At 43.4% G+C, this 21,402-nt stretch overlaps 1 protein-coding gene across 4 annotated transcripts in view; it reads left to right on the top strand.

Moving 5' to 3' along the window:
* The window catches only part of LOC126353945 (6-phosphofructo-2-kinase/fructose-2,6-bisphosphatase), a 348,716-nt gene that overhangs the window by 204,594 nt on the left and 122,720 nt on the right, over positions 1-21,402 (top strand). The gene's annotated exons all lie outside the window — the stretch shown is intronic.

Genomic DNA, 21,402 nt, shown 5'->3' with positions numbered 1-21,402 from the left:
TTAGACATTGTTTTATAGAGTCCCAGTTGCACCATAACAAACAATATTTGTGATGTAAACAAACTGTCAAAATAAAACTTGTGGGGCAGACTTTCACTTTTTCTAGGAAGAGAATCAGAATTTCCCAATGCTTTCTCGTACTTCCTTTGTGCATCAGCCCCTCGGTATATTTGAAAACCCACTAGATAACTCATATCTGTTCTGCACCCAAATCTAATGGGTTCACCTTTCCGATATTGTTTACATCCATGTCTGCCAAAATGATTAATCATGCTCTCATCATAATCAAAATGTTGCTCAGGCTGAAAGTAGAGAGAAAACTCTTCTTCTAGCACATTTATAAATGGACGAATTTTCCACATTTTATTATTTACACTGATTTTCGTGTTATCACATGACTGACTGAATCTTATAGCTATCTCACATCCATCTCTTCCAGTGATGTGCACCGTTTCATTTCTCCACCATCTCTTCCAGTGATGTGCACCGTTTCATTTCTCGACTCCAACCCCAAACCCAGTGGCATCTGATGCTAGCTGGAGGCTTATAGGCCGAGAGATTTAGTTTTCCTAGAAAACATTTTAACTCTTCGTGTTATTTTGGAATTTATGCAGTTTTGAACAAAACATATTTTGTTGATTCAGTGATGAGAAATTTAATTACTCCGTCATTCCTAAACAATTAAAAGCACTGAACTGGAGAAAAGCTTCTGTATTTACTGCGATCTTTTTCAGGAAATATGTCGTCAACACATTGCAGATCCTCCCTTCTCCACTCTCCTATTATAGTTTGTAAGATATGTAGCCTTTCTGTTACATCTGAATTGATATCTTCTGGTTTATCAGCATTCTCAGGTTCAAGGCCAACCTGTTTTTTTTTTTTTTTTTTAATATCAAAACCCCTCTGCTCTAGCCTGAAATTGCCTTGGTCATAGATTATCTATCGTTCCACCTCCATCTTCATCACCAGGGTTCGATATACATCGAGGAGGCCCAATAAATAGATCTCTTGCATCTGCTTCCTCCACCTCAAGAATAGACAGGATGTCATGCATCGGCATCTGAAAAAAGAAGGAATCATTGTACTGACTGTTCAGTCTAGTGTAACATAACAATTAAAAACTTGATTAAGAACCATAACAATGAATTCCGTTTTGTGGGTATCAATGCAGCACATTTATCATTATAATCAACCAAAAGTAACAAAAATTGTATACTATATTACGATAGAAAATAATACTTACTTCTTACTCCAAGACATAAATTTGTTCGGAAAAGCCTTCAGTGACTGTAGCGACATTCACTAACCTCCTCCTACTTACTAATGGCAGAAACCCGCATAAATATCAATAACGGAGCGTTCTTATCTGAGAGGCACACAACAATAGGCATTTCAAATGGATGCCTTGTTGGCAATAAGAGAAAACTGTATCATATTGTTGCGGGACACACATGTTAACGATACACAGAAATGATCCAATCGCTCGGGTCAGATTCCTCGATGGTTTCCCTGGTAAAGACGCGGCCAGTTCCCTACTCCAAACCGAGCGCGTGCTTCGTCTTATAGTAACACCGTCCTTTTTTGTTTCCTTTAGCGAAAATTCACCTGTGTATTAGCGGTGTTCTGGTATACGAACAGTTCGAAAACATTTCTGGTCGCCCTAGAAGTCCATGCCTGATGACGTATCTGGACGGGTCCATTATGATTATGATGCAAGAGTTCCATGTGCAACGGTCCTCTGCCATATTTCATCTCCTAATTGTGGAACTCGTAGTGTGTAATCGTATTCGTTGAGCGAGTGTTCTAGTCTGGTATGTCAGAAAAACTCCTTTGGCTTTAAGTATACCAAAAGATGCTTTGGCTTAGAACGCACACTCCTTGCAAGAGCAGAAAAGAATCCGTATAGCGGGGCTATTGGAGAATGCAACGAAAATATGGAGGGAACTGACCGAATGGGGGAAAGTGTAACATTATATCGTGTGAGTGTTAGAAGAATGAAATGGTGGAGATAAATTTTTACGTGGCTACTGGATGTGCTACAAAAATACATATCCGTTAGTGAGTAACACGCTTTCTCGCTCAACACCAAGACACAAACAAACGACTACCAAAGTGAACATCTTGCTACTGCAAGAAGAGCGCCATCAATGATCGAAATAATGTTCTAAAATATTCCACCTTACTTATGCATACTGCACTAGTTCTAGTTGTTTTGACGTTTAAATCTTACTTTCATTTCTTTTACGATGCATACCCTATCCTCATACAAAAATCAAAGTTTTTGTTTGCAGTTACGTAAATTATTTTAAGCATACTGTGTCCTCTTAAAGCCCAATTTTATAACCCTCATATGTCTTCTGAAGGTGTTCCAGTGTTTGCTCCATTTTTTTTTAATTTGGCGTTAAACACACACACACACACACACACACACACACACACACACACACACACACACTCACTCACACTTCGGTTTACTGCTTTCTTACTTCAGAGACTGTCTTCGCGATAACAGTTTCGATTCCTGTGAAGTAATTATGAAATTTTGTATCCTTTCAGTTTAAAAACATGAATTCGAAAACCGCTGGAATGTTTCAGGTTGAAACAGTCACGAATCATGTTTAATAACTTAAACAGATTTAATGCATCAGTGATGTTAGTATGCGTGCGGTTTTAGCAGTGTATGAAATTAACTATGCTGGTAACTTATTTATAGCTGAAAAGACATTAGCACCCGAATAGCTTTCTGTAAGAACTTGATACGCGCCAGTTCGTTTACTGATAAGGCTGTTGTAAACTATAGAAATAATGTTCCACTTTCAGGTCTTTGGAACTGGCATGGGTATGTGCTTTTGCCCCGTTATCTCCCCTTGCAATTCAGCCGTGAATGGTGAACTGCCGTGTTGTAGACTGTGTCGTATATTCGGCAATTTCCAGATTTCCCGAAATGTGGTCACGAGTGCGGTAACAGGTAAGCAGATCACAGAACGGCAGGATTCGTTCCTCGCTCCGGAAACTACCGATTGGTGGCAGACGGCACCCGATGTCAGTGACCAGACTCGGTATCGATTGTCCATAAGCGCACCATCGCCAGTCAGATGTTAGAACATTCACGTCAGTCCTTTCGCGCCATCCGGTTCACTATTGATGATTTGAGGATGTCACTAACGCGATTTGATTGGAACTTCGCCTTCTAGAATCGAAACTGTGCAGCCGGACTGTCAAACAGAAAGCGTACATGCGTACGCGTTGTTGTTTTTCATCGCGTTTCAACTCCGTGGTCAAAAAGTAGATTAAGTATTAGCAAATCGCAATATAAACGTTTCCTTCCAAAGTCTGTGATAATCGCGGCACCACTGTTTAAACTGAAAATAAAGATCTTAAGACACATACTGCACTGGGTATCTTTTATGAAACATTCAACGTGCTGTTATACAAAGCTCAGTACTATTTATTGTGTTACTTTTTACTTTTACTTCAAACATTAGCAAAATATTTTCATGCACTGCGTATGTGACTAGCCTGTTAGAGATAATCCACAATTTATTTTGCATAGTCTCCTTCGAAACTCTCTTCTACAATTGGTACACGGCTTCCAACGCCGGTTCCATCCCCGGAAGCAGTCTCGGTACGCCTTGTTCTGGATCGCGCGAAGCTCCGTCTGCGAATTTTCTTTTATCTCGTCTGTCGTTGCAAATCTTCGTCCTTTCAACGGGGTTTTCAACTTTGGTATTAAAAAAATAGTCCGCTGATAGTACGCAGGATGAAGCAGCATGATTTTGTTTTTTTTGTGCAATAGTCACACATCAACGGGGATGAATGTTATCGTTATCGTGATGGAAGACCCATGAATTGTCTCGCCACATTTCAGGTCGTTTCCTTCTCACTTTTTCTGGCAGTCGTCGCAACACGTCCCGATAGTACAATTGATTAACAGTTTGTCCCTGTGGCACGAATTCATGATGAACTAATCCTTCCTAGTCAAAGAAAACTATCAGCATGGCTTTGACATTTGACCTGACCTAACGATTTTTTTTTGTCTTGGAGAACATTCTCCGATCCATAGCGAAGGCGGAACCTTGGTCTCAACAACACAACTGTAGACCCATGGGGGCCATGTCTCATCATCAGTTATGATTCTCTTAAGGAACATCTCGTTCTCACTTGCGCCATCCAACAGCTCTTCACAGATTGCGATGTGGAAGTTTTTTTCGTCTTGACTCATGAGCCGTGTGACGAACTTGGCGGCAACATGATGCATACCAAGATGTGTCAGAGTTTCATGACATGAACCAACTGAAATGTTACGTTCTTCTGCATTCTCATGGACAGTCAGTCTTCAATTGGCACGCAGAATTTCGTAGCCGTTCCAGACATGAGCGTCGTCGATATATGTCGAAGGCCAACTTGGACGAGGGTCATCTTCAGTCCGACCATTTTTAAACCATATGACCCATTCTTAACACCGAGTACAGCTTAATCACTTATCTCCGTAGGCTTCCTGCTTCATTTGGTTTGTCACTGTTAAGTTTTTCTTGAGCTTCACGCAAAATTTAATGCAGGTGCGTTGCTCGTCTAACGATGCCATCTCGAAATTTGCAAACATTGTGACAACGTTTTACTCAATACAGCATTGAACTAACAGACATTCAACAATGAAATTTCCGGCAGTTATTCATTAAACACAGGCTTGTGCAGGGATACCAACCACATTTTGCTCCAATACACAACTGGCGCGAAATTACGAAAGTTCCGGAATTTATTGAACAGACCTTGTATGTACCCATCTTAATAACATTCGTTGTAAGTGTAGTACAGTTTGCAATGATTATGTAGCCAATTCGTTATGAGAGGGTTTTATTCATAGCAATAAAGAAACTGTGTTATTTTTTGTTAATATTCATAAGATAAAATGTTTTTGGGCGGGGATGCTATTGTGACTCCAGTATATGAAGATATTCACTATAATGGAAGCAGTGTAACCATAAAGTAATCGTCAGTAGGAGAATGCTGAGCGAATGTTCATTGTTGACAAAAGTAACATATGCCGTTATTCACTATACCGGAAATAGTATGACCATACAGTAATCGTCAATAGGGATTTCTCTGCGGATTGTTCATTGTTGACAAAAGTAAAGAAGTCTCTTACTTAACACTAACAAGTTGCAAAATAGTAGTGTTACAGAAGAGGGAGTTGATGTCTTTCAATAAACACTGTAAAAATTATGAAGTTTCTTCTAAAACATCCTCTGCTCCTCCTGAACTGCGCTGTTCATCGCAGCCTATCGTAGTACGCACGTGCTACGATAGATGGCGGACGCAGCATGTCATGCGCGGCGCGCAATCTGCAGTGGAGCGTTGAACTACATTGTAGTTGAGAGACACCGAGCAATTCGTACGCCGTTTGTTACTAAATTTGTTTATTCGCGTCCATATTGACGCCTACTGTAGATAAGAAAATGATCGTTACCCACATTCCGCTCAAAATGCGCAAAATGTAGTACGACAACCGAAAGACGGAGTCCATCAGCGATGCTACCGTTGTTGTTAATGCACAAAAGATATTGTTCGTAATCTTACAACCTTTATGACGAGGCAGAACTAGAGAAAAACAGGGTAATTACCTCTCTCTTTGTGTGTGTGTGTGTGTGTGTGTGTGTGTGTGTGTGTGTGTGTGTGTGTGTCCCTTTCGTTTAAAATGCCATTGAGAGATTGTCTAGGATACGCTGTGCTAAAATAATGCGACTAACTAGTTTGATGATGGTGTTGTGCTCTACCCGTTCACTGTAAGTTTGCCATTCTCTCACGTCCTGGTATTACGCGAACTTCGTCGTATCTGCGTACGATACATTTATCTTGATGCTGTCAGTTTGTTGGGATCTTCTACTTTATCTGCTCCTCTTCCCAGTCACCATTCTTGTAGTACACTCTGTATGACGCAGTCTTTTCAAATCTAGCTAGTGCCCTAGCCAATTTATTTTCCTCGTCTTTGTTGTTCCCAGGATCTGTTTCTTCTCATTCTACTTGTGTAACACAATGTTATGGCTTTATTTTGTCTATCCATTTCGCACATCCATTCTTATCCATTTCCGCCGCACAAGGGCCTTAATGAATTTCTTAATGTCGTATGTTTCTGCCCTTTACAGGGCAACGCTCACTACAAACCACTACGCTAATCTTAGCTTTAATCACTGTTTATTTAATGGACCACAGGAAAGATGGCTTCTAAACCATTTCTTTTGGAATATTGCCCTTGCTTTAATATATATCACGTTAACGATTATTTGCATTCTAAGTACCTAAAGATACCAACTTTTTCCACTAACTCATCATTTTTTATTTTACTTTTATCTTCCTTGCTTCCCTTGTAAAACATTAGCTTACTATTTCTCTTATTTGTTGTTATGAAGTTTGTAACTTATTAAATTAAGATTTACTTCTAGCGAATTGGATTTATCATGGCTTGTCAATGAATTCACCCATTCCCATTATGCTCTTACAGTGGCATTGTGTGTATTATTTCCTATGTGTAGGTTTTAATGAGTGTTCATGGTTACCATGACGTGGTAGTACTGCAGTCTGTGATCCACCATGAAGAGCATGGTACAGTGTATGTTCGGGGAAAGCAGTTAAATACTGAGATAGGATCCCCTTCTTTCTTTGCAATAGTGTGACTGTTGTATGGATGTTGTGATGATGTGCGTTTGTGCTTCGTAGTGTATGTTAATGTTGCTATGAGCTATTATGGAGTGGGCGAATCTCTTGGGCAATAGCATCAAGAGGGCCGCATGACTTTACGCCATGGAGACGGTACAAAATTATTTTTGAATGTGTTTGTGTTTAAAAAATGTGTGCCAGCATATTATTCATCCTGCAGCTTATAGATAAAATATGTTGTATTACTAATTATTATTAATCCAATTTCACCCCTACGTTTTCCTCTGTGCGAGGGAGAATCATCTGTAATTGCGCAAGACGCCGTTGATACGTTTAGCTTCTTTGACGGCGCATACCAGTAGATAGCTTTTTAATTGCCCCTGCACTTACACAATCAGGAGAGACAAAGTACCTAGTGACGTGGTTTTCTATTGGCCAATCATTCACGTTCAACAGACTGAGGAAAGTAACTTTCGACATTTTACCGACAATTTGCACACGTTCGTTATTAAATCCAGTTCCATCCCCTTGTATGAGAGCGAACGAACGTATTATTCGTTTCCTGTAGCGCAGGCATCCACCTAGTATCCCCGAGATGAGCGCTGCAAGAACCTTAGAAAACTCTTTTGATCGCCACACTGGTATAAACGTATGCTTTCAGAGAGGTCGCGAATGGTTTCGTGCCCACGGAGCTTTAGCGAGATACCTATAGACCAATCTGTTTTATTACTAGCACGTGACAGTAACACAGCCCTGCAGACAACACATGCCGAAATATTTCTTTTCGTGGAACCGTGCACGTTCCGTAGGCTACCAGCGCTGCTCTTCGTGGGTTAATTTCTTGTGTCTGTTCCTGTCCGAGTTACCGGTTGTTCCCACTATTTTCCAGAGTCCCTTGAGAGCTTCTCTTCCTGGTGACTCTGTAATTAAAAGCGGACTGCTGGTATCTCGCATCTCTCCACAATCTACTAGTTAAACTTTGTAGCAATTTTAGGAGTTTTGGGGGGATGCAGTGACGTGTTTTTTGCTAGGGTCTCAACGTTCCGCGCACATCAAAAAAGTTAATGATGTCAATATGTCTCAAAATTTAGTATTGGACATTCCTCACGCGGCATTATTTTTAGCTCTTGTTATGTCATAAAGAAAATTATCATCGTTTGCCTCTTTTTCTTTATATTATTAAGGTTGGACAGTCTGCATCCAGGCACTTCATTTGTCTTGTTGTATTGCGTGTGCAGCCTTCGTCCATATCGTCTCGGATTATCACGTGAGTAACGCCACCGTATTTATGAAAGAGATAGGTGAATGGGAAACACCGAAACTCTCCATTAAGACCATACAGTTACTGCGCAGCTACCCTGCATAACTACGTAATTAGCGAATATAAGTGCGTTGTAAGTCGCTTCGACCTTCGCCACCGGGTGAGTTTTCCAAAGCTGCAGTCGAAATCCACCACCCTTTCATCTTCTCTGATGCCTAGGCTCTGTTGAGAAAGATACAGTATCCCGCTGAAAATGGAATACAACCAGCAGATTTCACAAAAAGTTTAACAGTTACCATACTTACGAAAATAAATGCCGACGATCGCTCGAGCCACGCAACATTATTTAAGATTATAACTAGCTTAAAAATGTCTATTAAAATCAGCAGTAAACCAGCGATTAGGAAAAGATTGGAATACGAAGTTAAGGAATATAAAACCAATTTTGCGATTGTATTCACGACTGGCGAACAAACGGAACTAGAGCCCAGAGCGGCGTCGTGGGGGAAAATATTAGATTTGAAAGAAGCTTAGGGAGTACTCAAGATGGTGTTATAAGGACGCATGTACTCGCGAGATACGTAAATGACGTATTAGATAATACTCAAGGCAAGTTTTAGAAGATAGAATGAAGAGACAAGGTTAACGTTTATAGCGTTTGAAGATTTCGAGAATGTTTTTGAAAGTCTTGTGACTGGAATACGGAAATTTTTATGGTACGTCAAACATTCAAGATCTGTCAAGCATCAAAGAGGACAGTACGGAAGCAGATGTGCAGTACGGAACCAAATTCGCATAATATGTTGTTTGCTCGAAATGTAACAAGCGTGTGCACCAAGAGGTGTGTGTATGTTCTTATGTAAAAACGCTAAATTGTAAAGTGAAAACAAATGATAAAACAAATTCATTACCAGAGTGATTCAATTAATTACAGTGTGGTCATGAACAGTCTGAACAGCTTGTAAGGGAGTTGCGGGGTAGGTTGTGCTGAGAAATAATTGTTAATGGAAGAAATTCGATCCGTTGAGCCGTTTCCGAGTTAATTAGCATTGAAATTAACCAATCGGGCCGTTGCATGCGCCAATTCAACCGGCCCACCACATACAATTAGTATCAGTTTTCTCATAGCGTAGATGACAACGCAGGAGACTGCACAGCATTTGGTCCAGGTTCGATCCTTACTGCCGTCCCATGTCCAATTTTTGTATCGCTCTCTTGTTCGGCTTTAGGAAACCAAACGAAGAACACGGCCTGATTAGCCAGTTTCAATGTTAATTAACTCGGAAACGGCGCATGTTTCGGACTTTTTTATCAATTATTTCTCAGCACAACTCATTCTCCAACACCCTTAGAAGCTTTTCAGACTGTTTCTGACCTCCTTATATATATTAAAATTCCTTTAGGGTAACCAAGTACCAGATGTATCCATTCACGAGTATCTACTTAATGTATCCTTCCCAATGTTAAAGCAGTAATTTTTGCCACGGTCGGTGCGCTATTGGAACAGGAAGTAACTTTTTCATGCGGCGTGGTGCCGAGTACCCTCTGTCATGCGCTTTATGTTGGTTTACCGAGAATGTACGTACATAGATGGTCGGTAGTCCCAGAACAGGAAGTGACATACACAACCCGGTTACTGAACCTATTCATATTAATTGACGACCACAATACGTCCGTTACTGAATGTGTACACTAGTTCAAGCTATTTCAGTTACGAAACGATCGCTCTGTTCTCCTCGCAGCAGACTGCCGAAATTATCGTAGATCTATCACAGCGACAGTAAGGTTTACGCAGTCGACACGTATTATGAACACGTTAACAGCTGAGCGGAAAATGTATCTTATTGGCGGTGGTAGAAAGACGTTGGCCGTCTTGCGCCAAGTGATGGAAGCCGAATAAGCCATCCGTCTCTCAGCCGCGAGCGAACTGTCGTCGGCTGACGCGTAGAACCTCGCTTTGGCAGCCGTTCGTGTGACGTCAGCTGTTTCTTCCATTGTGCAAGGTCATTGGCGGGTTTCTCGCCGTCACGTGGCGGGTATCAGCTGAGGCGACGTTGCCAAGCGTTGCTAAACTTGGCTCCTCAGAAATACTTAAAAGGCACGTCCTCTGTCTCCATCCGTCTTCAGAGGTAAATAAGAACGGAGACTTACTAATGAACACAGTAAATAAAACTCGGAGTGAAAGCAGCGTCGTGCGTTTAACCTCCACAAAAATGTGGGAAAACAAGCATGATAAAGCAGCTCTGACCAAACGTCCGTAGTCATGTAATTTTTGTTCATTATGGCCGTTACCAGCATAAATATTCACACACTATTGCAGATAACCAAAACGAGTATAATTATTTGTAAACAAAAGAATAACATCACATTTATTAACGCCGTAAACGAATAGTAGGTGTCAAATATACAAGATATTGAAAATATTAAATCTTTTGAGTGGTGGTAGGTAAGACCAGAACAAGATTCTAATAAACATGGGCTCCAAAATACATAACTTAAGAGCTATGAGCACTCGTTCATCTTCACTATTGTGAAACACGTCTACAGTAAGCTGTTTGCTATTAATGAACGACCTCCAGAATACAGTAAACAAATGAGAACGCATTACTTTTTTTCTGTGAAAGAGCAGAGCTTGTAATGTAGTATAGGACTTGGACTCGAAGGTTGTTACCATTTTCCGGACATTAACAGATCGTGTCTGCCATTTTCTATGAGAAATAATAGGCTTCCATTGTACTTGTAAGCACAAAGGTAGAACATCGCCGTAAAAGCATTTTACAAACGTAACCACAACACAAACTAGTTTCCTTAGCGCTAAAGTATAGGCTGCACTTGCCCAGAACTGTGAATACCATTTTAGTAACTACATTAAAAGAGATGTTCACTGCATGCTGTATCCATGGACAAAGGAATGTATCCTCATTTGTTTACTGCATTCTGTAGGTCGCTGGAACCGCTACGGTCGCAGGTTCGAATCCTGTTTGGGCATGGATGTGTGTGATGTCCTTAGATAGTTAGGTTTAAGTAGTTCTGAGTTCTAGGGGACTGATGACCTCCGATGTTAAGTCCCATAGTGTTCAGAGCCATTTGAACCATTTGTACATTGCTCATAATAGCAAAAAGCTTAACAGTAAAAGAAAAGTTTATCACATTAGCGAAGATGAAAAAGTGCTCATAGGTCTAAAAGTATACATCTTAAAGTCCATGTTTACTAGACTTTTTGTCTTGTTCTGGACTCTTACTAAAAACTCTCAAAAGATGGAACAATTTCTTTTTAACACCCTGTTTACTGAGAGACATCTGACATCTACATGTTTCTCATTAAGAGTATTTTTAAGTGCTACATAAAAATCCAATAACAACAAGATGATAATAGTAATGGGGTATCAATGTATTTTTCAGTGCATAAAATCTTTTATAAAATAATATAATTTGTATTAACTTTTTGTTTGTGTTGCTGTCCAGTAAGAAGAGCTCTGTACATTTCTGATGTGGAATAAGCTAGAATGCGTATCAAAATCTGCAAAATTATACTCCGCCAGCCACTGAACTGCAGAAGGCGGTGGCTACTTTTTACCAGTAATAGCGAGTTCCTTTCTTATTCCATTCACATACTGAGCAATGGATAAACGACTGTCTATATGGCTCTGGACGTGCCCTAATCTCATATCTTATTCTCGTGGTCACTACGAAAGATACAGGTGACAGTATAAAGGTCACACAGACACAGAAGACTAGAGTTTTCCCCCCTTGGCTTCTCTCACGTACGCGTTCGACACTCATGTTGCACACATCTCCTTCTCCCCCCCTCTCTACCCACACTTCCTCCTCTGTCACTTTGTCCACCTCCTCCTCCCACCTCTAGCCGCCCATCTGTCCTTCCCCACTCTTCCTGTCTCTCCATCTCCCCCTCCCTATCTGTTTAACCCTCTCCTCCTCCCCTTGCTGCTTCTGTCTGTACATCTCCTCCTCCCCTCTCACTGTCTTCAATTCCTCACCTTCCTCTCTGCCCATCTTCACCGAACACCTCTCTCTGTCCATCTCTTTCTCCCTCTCTCTGTCCTTTTCGTCTTTTCCCATGTGATGTCCGTCTTATCCTCCTCCTACTCTTCGTCCATCCCCTCCTCTCCCTCCTCCTCAGTCCATCTTCATTCACCCACATCTCTCTGTCCATCTTCTCCTGCCCCCCTTCATCGCAATTGTCTCCTCCTGCCCCCCTCTTTCCATCCATCACTCCTCCCCACCTCTCCCTAACCATCGTCTCATGCTCACCCTCACTGTCCACCCCCACCTGCCCACTCTCTCAACCTTTCCATCCCCCCTGCTCACTAGCACTGTCCATCCCTCCCTTTATCTCGAACTTCCCCTTGGTGTGCCCATATGCACATGTAGTCCTGCAAAACAGGTCTGTAAAGCCGGTCGTTACTAATGTAACAAGCATATTATGAAGGGCAGCCTACACATCAAGGACTGGAAAATATTTTTTTTGCCTTTATCTCCATTCCTATTGGATTAGGAATTTCTAACACATGCTGATACTCATGAATTTTCCCATTTGTGTGCCACATTTGGTTGAAATACAACCAGAGAGATTCCAGAGATACATGCATACTGACTGATATGTGTATAGAGTTTGGTAGGAAACAGTCTAAAAAGCTTGCACAGGTGTTGCAGGGTATGTTCTGTTGAAAAATAATTGTTAAGAAAAAATCGATACGTTGCACCCTTTTCACATTAATTAGCACTGAAATTAGCCAATGAGGCCATTGTGCATGGAAATTCAAGTGGCCCGCCAGAGACAGTGTCGCAGAATGAATTCTTCGTTCGTTTTCTTGAACCAAACACTAAAACAATACAAAAACTGGACGTGGGATAGACGAATTGTACCTGAGGCAATGGCTGAGCACTCTTGTGCATTACCATGTATGCTATGGGAACAACTGACGCCAATTATATATGGCAGACCGCTTCAATGCTAATTAACTTGGTAAAAGCGCAATTTATCAAATTTTTTATAAGAATTATTTCTTAGCGCAACATACTGTATTAATACCCCTACAAGCTTTTGAGACTGGATCTGATTTCCTGTGTGTTAGACTCTTCCCCTTGGCTTCACTCACAAATGCATTGCTACATATACTGAACACATTACCTGCTCCCCCCTCTGTATATCCACTATTTCCTCCCATTGTCTGTCTGCCCACTCCATTCTCCCACAGGATCTAAGCAGAGGACGCCATTGGTTGCTTGGTTGTTTTCCTGGATCATGTCCTCAAGGTCTGACTACCTCGAGACCTTCGACACAGAATTATAGGAGATCGTGTGTCACTGGAGCAGGTAATACATTCTTCAAGTGTTAAATTCCTTGTATGTTCAGAGTCTCTGAGAGCCCTTCTCCCTCTACAACATTTGTACCCTGAAGATAAAGTAGTCCAGAATATCCAGAACACCCTCCTCCAACTGCAGTGGCTGGGGAAGGAGGTGCCTTTCTGTGGGTACCAGGGCACATAGGTATTGTTGGAATCAAAGGGACAGATCTAGTAGTCAAGGAGGTGTGTTGTGATGCTCAGTTATTTCAGTGCATCCCCCTGCATGCTATAGCCTCACTGTTGAGTTACGGAGTCTTGGGTCAGTGAGAGGATTAGTGGCTGGATGTGTTCCATTTAGTATAGTCCACAATGCGGCCATGGCGTACCTCCTTCCATCCAAGTGGACAGGTTGAGGTCCTGCTTACTCATCTTCGCATAGGCCACAGCATTGTGATGCATGGTTTCTTGCTCTGGCACAATGACTCTCCAAAGTGTGGTGCCTGTGGCTTATGATCACTGAATGCCACATTTTACTACACTACGTTTTATTTTTGGAGCAGAGGACCAACACCAGTTTTTCTGGCTCGAGCTTTTGTTGGGTCTTGCCCACTGTCTCGTAAAGGGTGCGTAAGGGATTCTGCGTTTTGCGGCCAGCCACTGTCCTCCATCTCGCAGCCCTGCCCCTCTGCTCCATCTCGCAGCCCTGCCCCTCTGCTCCATCTCGCAGTCCTGCCCCTCTGCTCCATCTCGCAGTCCTGCCCCTCTGCTCCATCTCGCAGTCCTGCCCCTCTGCTCCATCTCGCAGCCCTGCCCCTCTCCTCCATCTCGCAGCCCATCTCTCAGCCCATCTCCTCCATCTCTCAGCCCCTCTCCTCCATCTCTCAGCCCATCTCCTCCCCCTCTCTGCCTATTTTATCTTCCCCTCTCTCTGTCCATCTCCTCATGTCTCTCCCGATCCATCTTCTGTTCTCCCCCCCTCTCTCTCTCCTCCTGCCCCCTCTCCTTATCCATGTCCTTTTCCCCACTTCTCCTCTCTCTGCCCATCTCGTCCTCTGCTCTGATCCATCTTCTCCCTCTCTCTCTACCTCCTCCACCCCACAACTCGCTATTTCTCTCCCATCGAGCACCCTCTCTGTCCAGCCCCTGCCACACCGCTCTTTCCCTATTCATCCCCTACTCCCCTCATCTCTCGGTCCATCCCCTCCTGTACCCATTGCAACCTTCTCCCTAGCCCAGTCCATCACTACATGTGACCCCTACAAAACAAGTCCAAAGTTCTCCGACAACAGACCTGACATGCAGGAAAGCCTATACACCATGGGGTTCAACACTTGTTTTTGCCTCTGACATAGAGGGGCTGCCATGTCTATAAAACAGGCCAATACTGCTCCAGCACAAAATGTTTGTAGTGAAAGACAGTGTATACATCAGGGGCTGGAAAGCCTTTCTTGCTGCTGAGGTGTAGGCTGCTCTGCAAAGCAGTTTGATATGGTAGGCAATACCTGTTGAGCAGGACAGCCTGTGGCAGAGCTGGAAAACCACGTTTTTGCTCTTATCTCTGCTCCTTTTGGAGCTAAGAAGTTGTAAATCCCAGTGTTGATACTCATGAAGCTTGCTACTTTATTTGTGTGCGAAATTTGGATGATAATGATCAAAGGGCTTGGGAAGGCATCCTGGGCATAAATACTTTCAAACTGCTTTTTATATACATATCATTCGTCATCATGAAGTGGAATAGGCCCTGAGTCTGCAGTCCAATAAACAATATAGAGCAATTACAAGAGCAACAAAAATTATGTAATGCTCACCAGCACGTCCAGACAAGAGTCTTCATTAACAGAATCGAGGGATAAAACAAATGCTTGAAGACGATCTACATCAGTGTTTTAATATCTGTTATAACAGAGATGAAGTAATGAAGCAAAATTCACCTGGAAATAGTGATGGATACTGCAGTACTCACTATTATCAGTGTTTGACTTAAGGCTATGCTTGTAAACAGAGGTATGCATGCTATGTGAGTGTGTAAATGAGATAAATCAGTTCATTTAAATCATTCCCAGCTTTGATTGGGGGAGTCAGTCATTATTTTTTCGTAGTGGAGAGTATTTTTCTTTCTATCTGTGTCAACATCCATACTCTGCGAAGCACCATGATGTGCATGGTAGGGGTTACTTCCCAATGAAACACTTGTTAGGGTTTCTCCAAGCGTATGGAGCGCTGGAAGAACTATTGCTTAAACGCCTTTATGTGCGCTGTAATTGGTATTGTCTTCACGATCCATATGGGAGCGAATGCTTTAATACCTTCCCGTGATTTACCGATAACACCTGTGGAATCAGAGTCGTATCTGTTTTGTTGTCGGCATCAGGTATGGTCAACGTGTGAATAGCTGCTTTTACCTGGCTGGAATGATCTCCGCAGGCAGTCAGGAAACTAGAAAGTATCGCGTGTTAAACACAGAACTAGCACTCCTTACTATTTTCGAGGCTCCTAGTTTTGATCCTAAGTCATTCTCTCAACATTAACTGTGAAATTTCGAAATTAATAAATATAAAAATATAAACACTTTTAATGGTTCAAATGGCTCTGAGCACTATGGGACTCAACTGCTGTGGTCATCAGTCCCCTAGAACTTAGAACTACTTAAACCTAACTAACCTAAGGACATCACACACATCCATGCCCGAGGCAGGATTCGAACCTGCGACCGTAGCAGGCGTACGGTTCCGGACTGCGCGCCTAGAACCGCGAGACCACCGCGGCCGGCTAAACACTTTTACTAAAATGTTTATAGGGAGATGAGGGGAGGGTATCATGATTCACCATTTTCCATTCGTGGCTGGATTATACCGATCCGTTATAATCCTACCATCTGTGAATTCTTTCGATGTTTGTTGTCATGATTACTTGATAAGGACGAGAGACAGTGAAACATTACTCTAGAATTGTTCGCACTAACGTCTTGTACAAAGTGTTCTTTGTAGATGCTCTGCACCTTCCCAGAACCCTTCGAACAAATCCAAGTCCCCCTATTTTACTTTCTCATTTCATATAGCCTCTAAGCTATATATACTTGTGCGATGTGATGCACCCACATATACACCCATCAAAAAAAGATTTGCATCACCTCGGTTCAGAGAGTTCGGAACCTGTGCAGAAAATTGGAATACAGATCAACATAAACATCATTGTCGCCCTATTTATTGCTCATGAAAACCACACATTGCACGTTGTACCACCATACAGCGAGATCTACAGAGGTGGTGGTCCAGATTGCTGCACACACCGGTACCTCTAATACCCAGTAGCACGTCCTCTTGCATTGATGCATGGCTGTATTCGTCGTGGTATACTATCCACAAGTTCAGCAAGGCGCTGTTGGTCCAGGTTGTCCCACTTCTCAACAGCGATTCGGCGTAGATCCCTCAGAGCAGTTAGTGGGTCACGTCGTCCATAAACAGCCCTTTTCAGTCTATCCCGGGCATATTCGATAGGGTTCATGTCTGCAGAACATGTTGGCCACTCTAGTCGAGCGATGTCGTTATCCTGAAGGAAGTCAGTCACAAGATGTGCACATTGGGGGCGCGAATTGTTGTGCACGAAGACGAATGCCTCGCCAATATGCTGCCGATATGGTTGCACCTTCGGTCGGAGGATGGCATTCACGTATCGTACAGCCGTTATGACGCCATCCATGACCGCCAGTGGCGCACGTTGGCCCCACATAATGCCGCCCCAAAACCCTCCACCTTGCTGCACTCGACGGACAGTGTGTCTTAAGGCGTCCAGCCTCACCGGGTTTCCTACAAACACATATCCGACGATTGGTTAAAGGCATATGCGACAGTCATCGGCGAAGAAAACGTGATGCCAATCCTGAGCGGTCCATTCGGCATGTTGTTGGGCTCATCTGTACCGCGCTGTATGGTGTCGTGTTTGCAAAGATGGACCTTGCCATGGACGTCGGGAGTGATGTTGCGCATCATGCAGCCTATTGCGCACAGTTTGAGTCGTAACACGACGTTCTGTGGCTGCACGAAAAGCGTTATTCAAGAAGGTGGCGTTGCTGTCATGTTTCCTCCGCGATATTGACCGTCTAGGCATGGCTGAACTACAGACAACACGAGCCGTGCACCTCTTTCCTGGTGGAATAAGCGGAACTGGTTGGCTGTCGGATCTTCTCCGTCTAATAGACGCTGCTCATGCATGGTTGTTTACATCTTTGGGCGAGTTTAGTGACATCTCTGAACAGTCAAAGGGACTGTGTCTATCATACAATATTCACAGTCAACGTCTTTCTTCAGGAGTTCTGGGAACTGGGGTGGTGCAAAACGTTTTTTGATGTGTGCACATGATTATTTTGCAGGCTAACAAGTAATTTCGCTTATTCTTACTACAAAAAGTAACGTGTGGTTAAAATCTCACAATGAAAGAGCGCCCAAGTCACACAACAACGACCATATACGGCTGAGCTAAGGGAGACACTGAAAGATTTGACTCCGTAATGAACACTCAGCGGTTTTTTTCGTTAGATCCGAGACCCACGGCCTTCGTGGGTACCTTTTGAATGAAATGTTGATTTCCCGTGGGCCCAGCACGGAGCAGAAAGTTCGCAAAATGTGGCTGATAAGCCGACTAGTATGACTTATGATAAACTAATTATTTTAGTTGTGCAGACAGGACGAACGTGAAGGCCATTGAGTCTGCCATTGTCTACCTGAGGATCTGTAATGGTAGACATCGGCCACTTCGTTTCAAACACAGTGAAACCATACAGCCGCAACAAGCAGTGTAACTAATTTCGAAAATACAGTAATGAATCATTTGAAAATGGGGGAAAAAATCTGCAATAGTGTATTCAGAGGAAATAAAATCAGTCAGATGAAAGTATTATCATTTAGACGATAGCTGAGCGGTCTGCGATATCTGGCCTTCTCAGTGGCCTCTTAGGTAGGGATTTTAATGTGTGTGCAGGGTGGTTTCTTCGCCTGTTACCTTCCAACTGCTCAACTAGGCACAGTCCCGTGTTACACCATGTTACACATTTTAAATGTTGTGTAATTATAGTCTGTGTGTGAGAGTGTGTCCCAGGGTAGCTGATATTACATTTTATATGGTACCATCTGTTGTACATTTTTCACGAAAAGAAGTCACATTCGTCTCCCATCAACTGAGTGCGCAGGTGTGGAAGATATCGCTCTTGAGCGTCCTATACATTCCACCGCGAGCAACACAACCACAACCGCTCGAGATAGGAAACCGCCTGTTCAGTAAAGCTGTTTGGAGAAAAGTGCAGAGTGCTTTCAGTGGACCCTAACGACAGACGTACAGAGCGATTGTATTGTAAAATCCCTCGCCCCGCTCGGTGGGGGATATGAAATGGAAATGCGCTCGGTAGTAGGTATTGCGAATGGCAGGGGTCGGTTCTTCTACACTCCTGGAAATTGAAATAAGAACACCGTGAATTCATTGTCCCAGGAACGGGAAACTTTATTGACACATTCCTGGGGTCAGATACATCACATGATCACACTGACAGAACCACAGGCACATAGACACAGGCAACAGAGCATGCACAATGTCGGCACTAGTACAGTGTATATCCACCTTTCGCAGCAATGCAGGCTGCTATTCTCCCATGGAGACGATCGTAGAGATGCTGGATGTAGTCCTGTGGAACGGCTTGCCATGCCATTTCCACCTGGCGCCTCAGTTGGACCAGCGTTCGTGCTGGACGTGCAGACTGCGTGAGACGACGCTTCATCCAGTCCCAAACATGCTCAATGGGGTACGGATCCGGAGATCTTGCTGGCCAGGGTAGTTGACTTACACCTTCTAGAGCACGTTGGGTGGCACGGGATACATGCGGACGTGCATTGTCCTGTTGGAACAGCAAGTTCCCTTGCCGGTCTAGGAATGGTAGAACGATGGGTTCGACGACGGTTTGGATGTACCGTGCACTATTCAGTGTCCCCTCGACGATCACCAGAGGTGTACGGCCAGTGTAGGAGATGGCTCCCCACACCATGATGCCGGGTGTTGGCCCTGTGTGCCTCGGTCGTATGCAGTCCTGATTGAGGCGCTCACCTGCACGGCGCCAAACACGCATACGACCATCATTGGCACCAAGGCAGAAGCGACTCTCATCGCTGAAGACAACACGTCTCCATTCGTCCCTCCATTCACGTCTGTCGCGACTCCACTGGAGGCGGGCTGCACGATGTTGGGGCGTGAGCGGAAGACGGCCTAACGATGTGCGGGACCGTAGCCCAGCTTCATGGAGACGGTTGCGAATGGTCCTCGCCGATACCCCAGGAGCAACAGTGTCCCTAATTTGCTGGGAAGTGGCGGTGCGGTCCCCTACGGCACTGCGTAGGATCCTACGGTCTTGGCGTGCATCCGTGCGTCGTTGCGGTCCGGTCCCAGGTCGACGGGCACGTGCACCTTCCGCCGACTACTGGCGACAACATCGATGTACTGTGGAGACCTCACGCCCCACGTGTTGAGCAATTCGGCGGTACGTCCACCCGGCCTCTCGCATGCCCACTATACGCCCTCGCTCAAAGTCCGTCAACTGCACATACGGTTCACGTCCACGCTGTCGTGGCATGCTACCAGTGTTAAAGACTGCGATGGAGCTCCGTATGGCACGGCAAACTTGTTGACACTGACGGCGGCGGCGCAGCTAGCGCCATTCGACGGCCAACATCGCGGTTCCTGGTGTGTCCGCTGTGCCGTGCGTGTGATCATTGCTTGTACAGCCCTCTCGCAGTGTCCGGAGCAAGTATGGTGGGTCTGACACACCGGTGTCAATGTGTTCTTTTTTCCATTTCCAGGAGTGTATTTGATACTAGGAAACAGTAATCTTTCTGCGGGAGACAGTGCTTGTAAAACATTTGTAAGAGGTTATTCTGGAATACTATTCCAGTGAGTGGTGCTTGTATCTTGTTGGACTTACAGACGTCGAGGGTACACAAAGAAGAGCATCTAGAATATTTACATCCTTATACTTTGACGTTATCATCAGACAGGTCTACACAAGCAATTTTTATGTGGTTTTTGGGTGATTTAACATATGTCATAGACCTAAGCCATACCACTATGAGCTGTAACACATAGTCCACGTTGCGAATAAGGTTGCATCACATGCTTCGTTCGATCAACGAAGCTACATATGTGTACTGTGACGATGTCAAATTACATACAGCACGTCGTATGACCTCATGTTATTACGTGTTCTAAGGAACTTAAAAACATTCGAAAATGACTTGCGTGCAATAAAACTGACTAAAGAAAGCTATTTTCTCAGTATACGACATATTGAGTGTTCCGTGGTTGTATGGTAAAGTGTATTGTGCGAGACGTGAACACGCACGTTGTTAACGTAACAACAGATTATTCATTGTGCAAGTGCTAATGGAAAACATCTGTGATAAGTGCACCAGGCATATTTTGCGATATACAGAAAATGCAAGTTTCCAGAACAACGAGGACATTTTTAATTAGCATCGCGGCATTGTTAACATTCAACGGCTGATGATTAAATGCAATGCAGCCATCTGCAGCTGAACAAAATGCTCGAAAGTGTGGTGACAATATTATTTCATGTAAACGAACTGTGACCTAGAAGCCCACCTAAGGGAAAACATAGTGACATGCTTCTATGACTCTCGGGATAGTGTAACAAAGGATCTGAGAAATATGAACTGACTAGGGCACGAAGAACGAAATCGCCAACAGCGTAGTTAGAAAGTTCCAAAGAAATAATAGCGTAGTTTCCATGAATCAGTAGTTAAAAAATGCGTGTTTGACTATGAGAAGCCTTTCTCTCTCATTCAGTTTTGTATCGCGAATATTACGAATCTAATAACTGCGATATTACGAATCTAGTAACTGCGCATTAAGAGTTATTAACTTTATGTAATTACTTAGACAACTGTAACCTTAAGTTCTAACAAGCACAACGCAATTGTCTTTTCGTTCTCCCTTTTCTTTCTTTTTGTAGAAGTCTTCTGAATACTAGAAATGTCAAACGTTCGAAGTGTCAAGTCTCACGTTTGTCAGATGAAACAAGAAACAATGTATCTCTTTTAGTACATAACTTATTTGCATCCAGAAAATTGAAGAAGTATTCTGATACCATAGAACTATGCTCCTGACCGCAGTACTGCAAAA

This window comes from Schistocerca gregaria, chromosome 3 (assembly GCF_023897955.1).
Source record: "Schistocerca gregaria isolate iqSchGreg1 chromosome 3, iqSchGreg1.2, whole genome shotgun sequence".
Taxonomy (NCBI): domain Eukaryota; kingdom Metazoa; phylum Arthropoda; class Insecta; order Orthoptera; family Acrididae; genus Schistocerca; species Schistocerca gregaria.
Note: the sequence above shows the minus strand (reverse complement) of the source record. Positions and strands in the feature narration are given on the sequence as shown.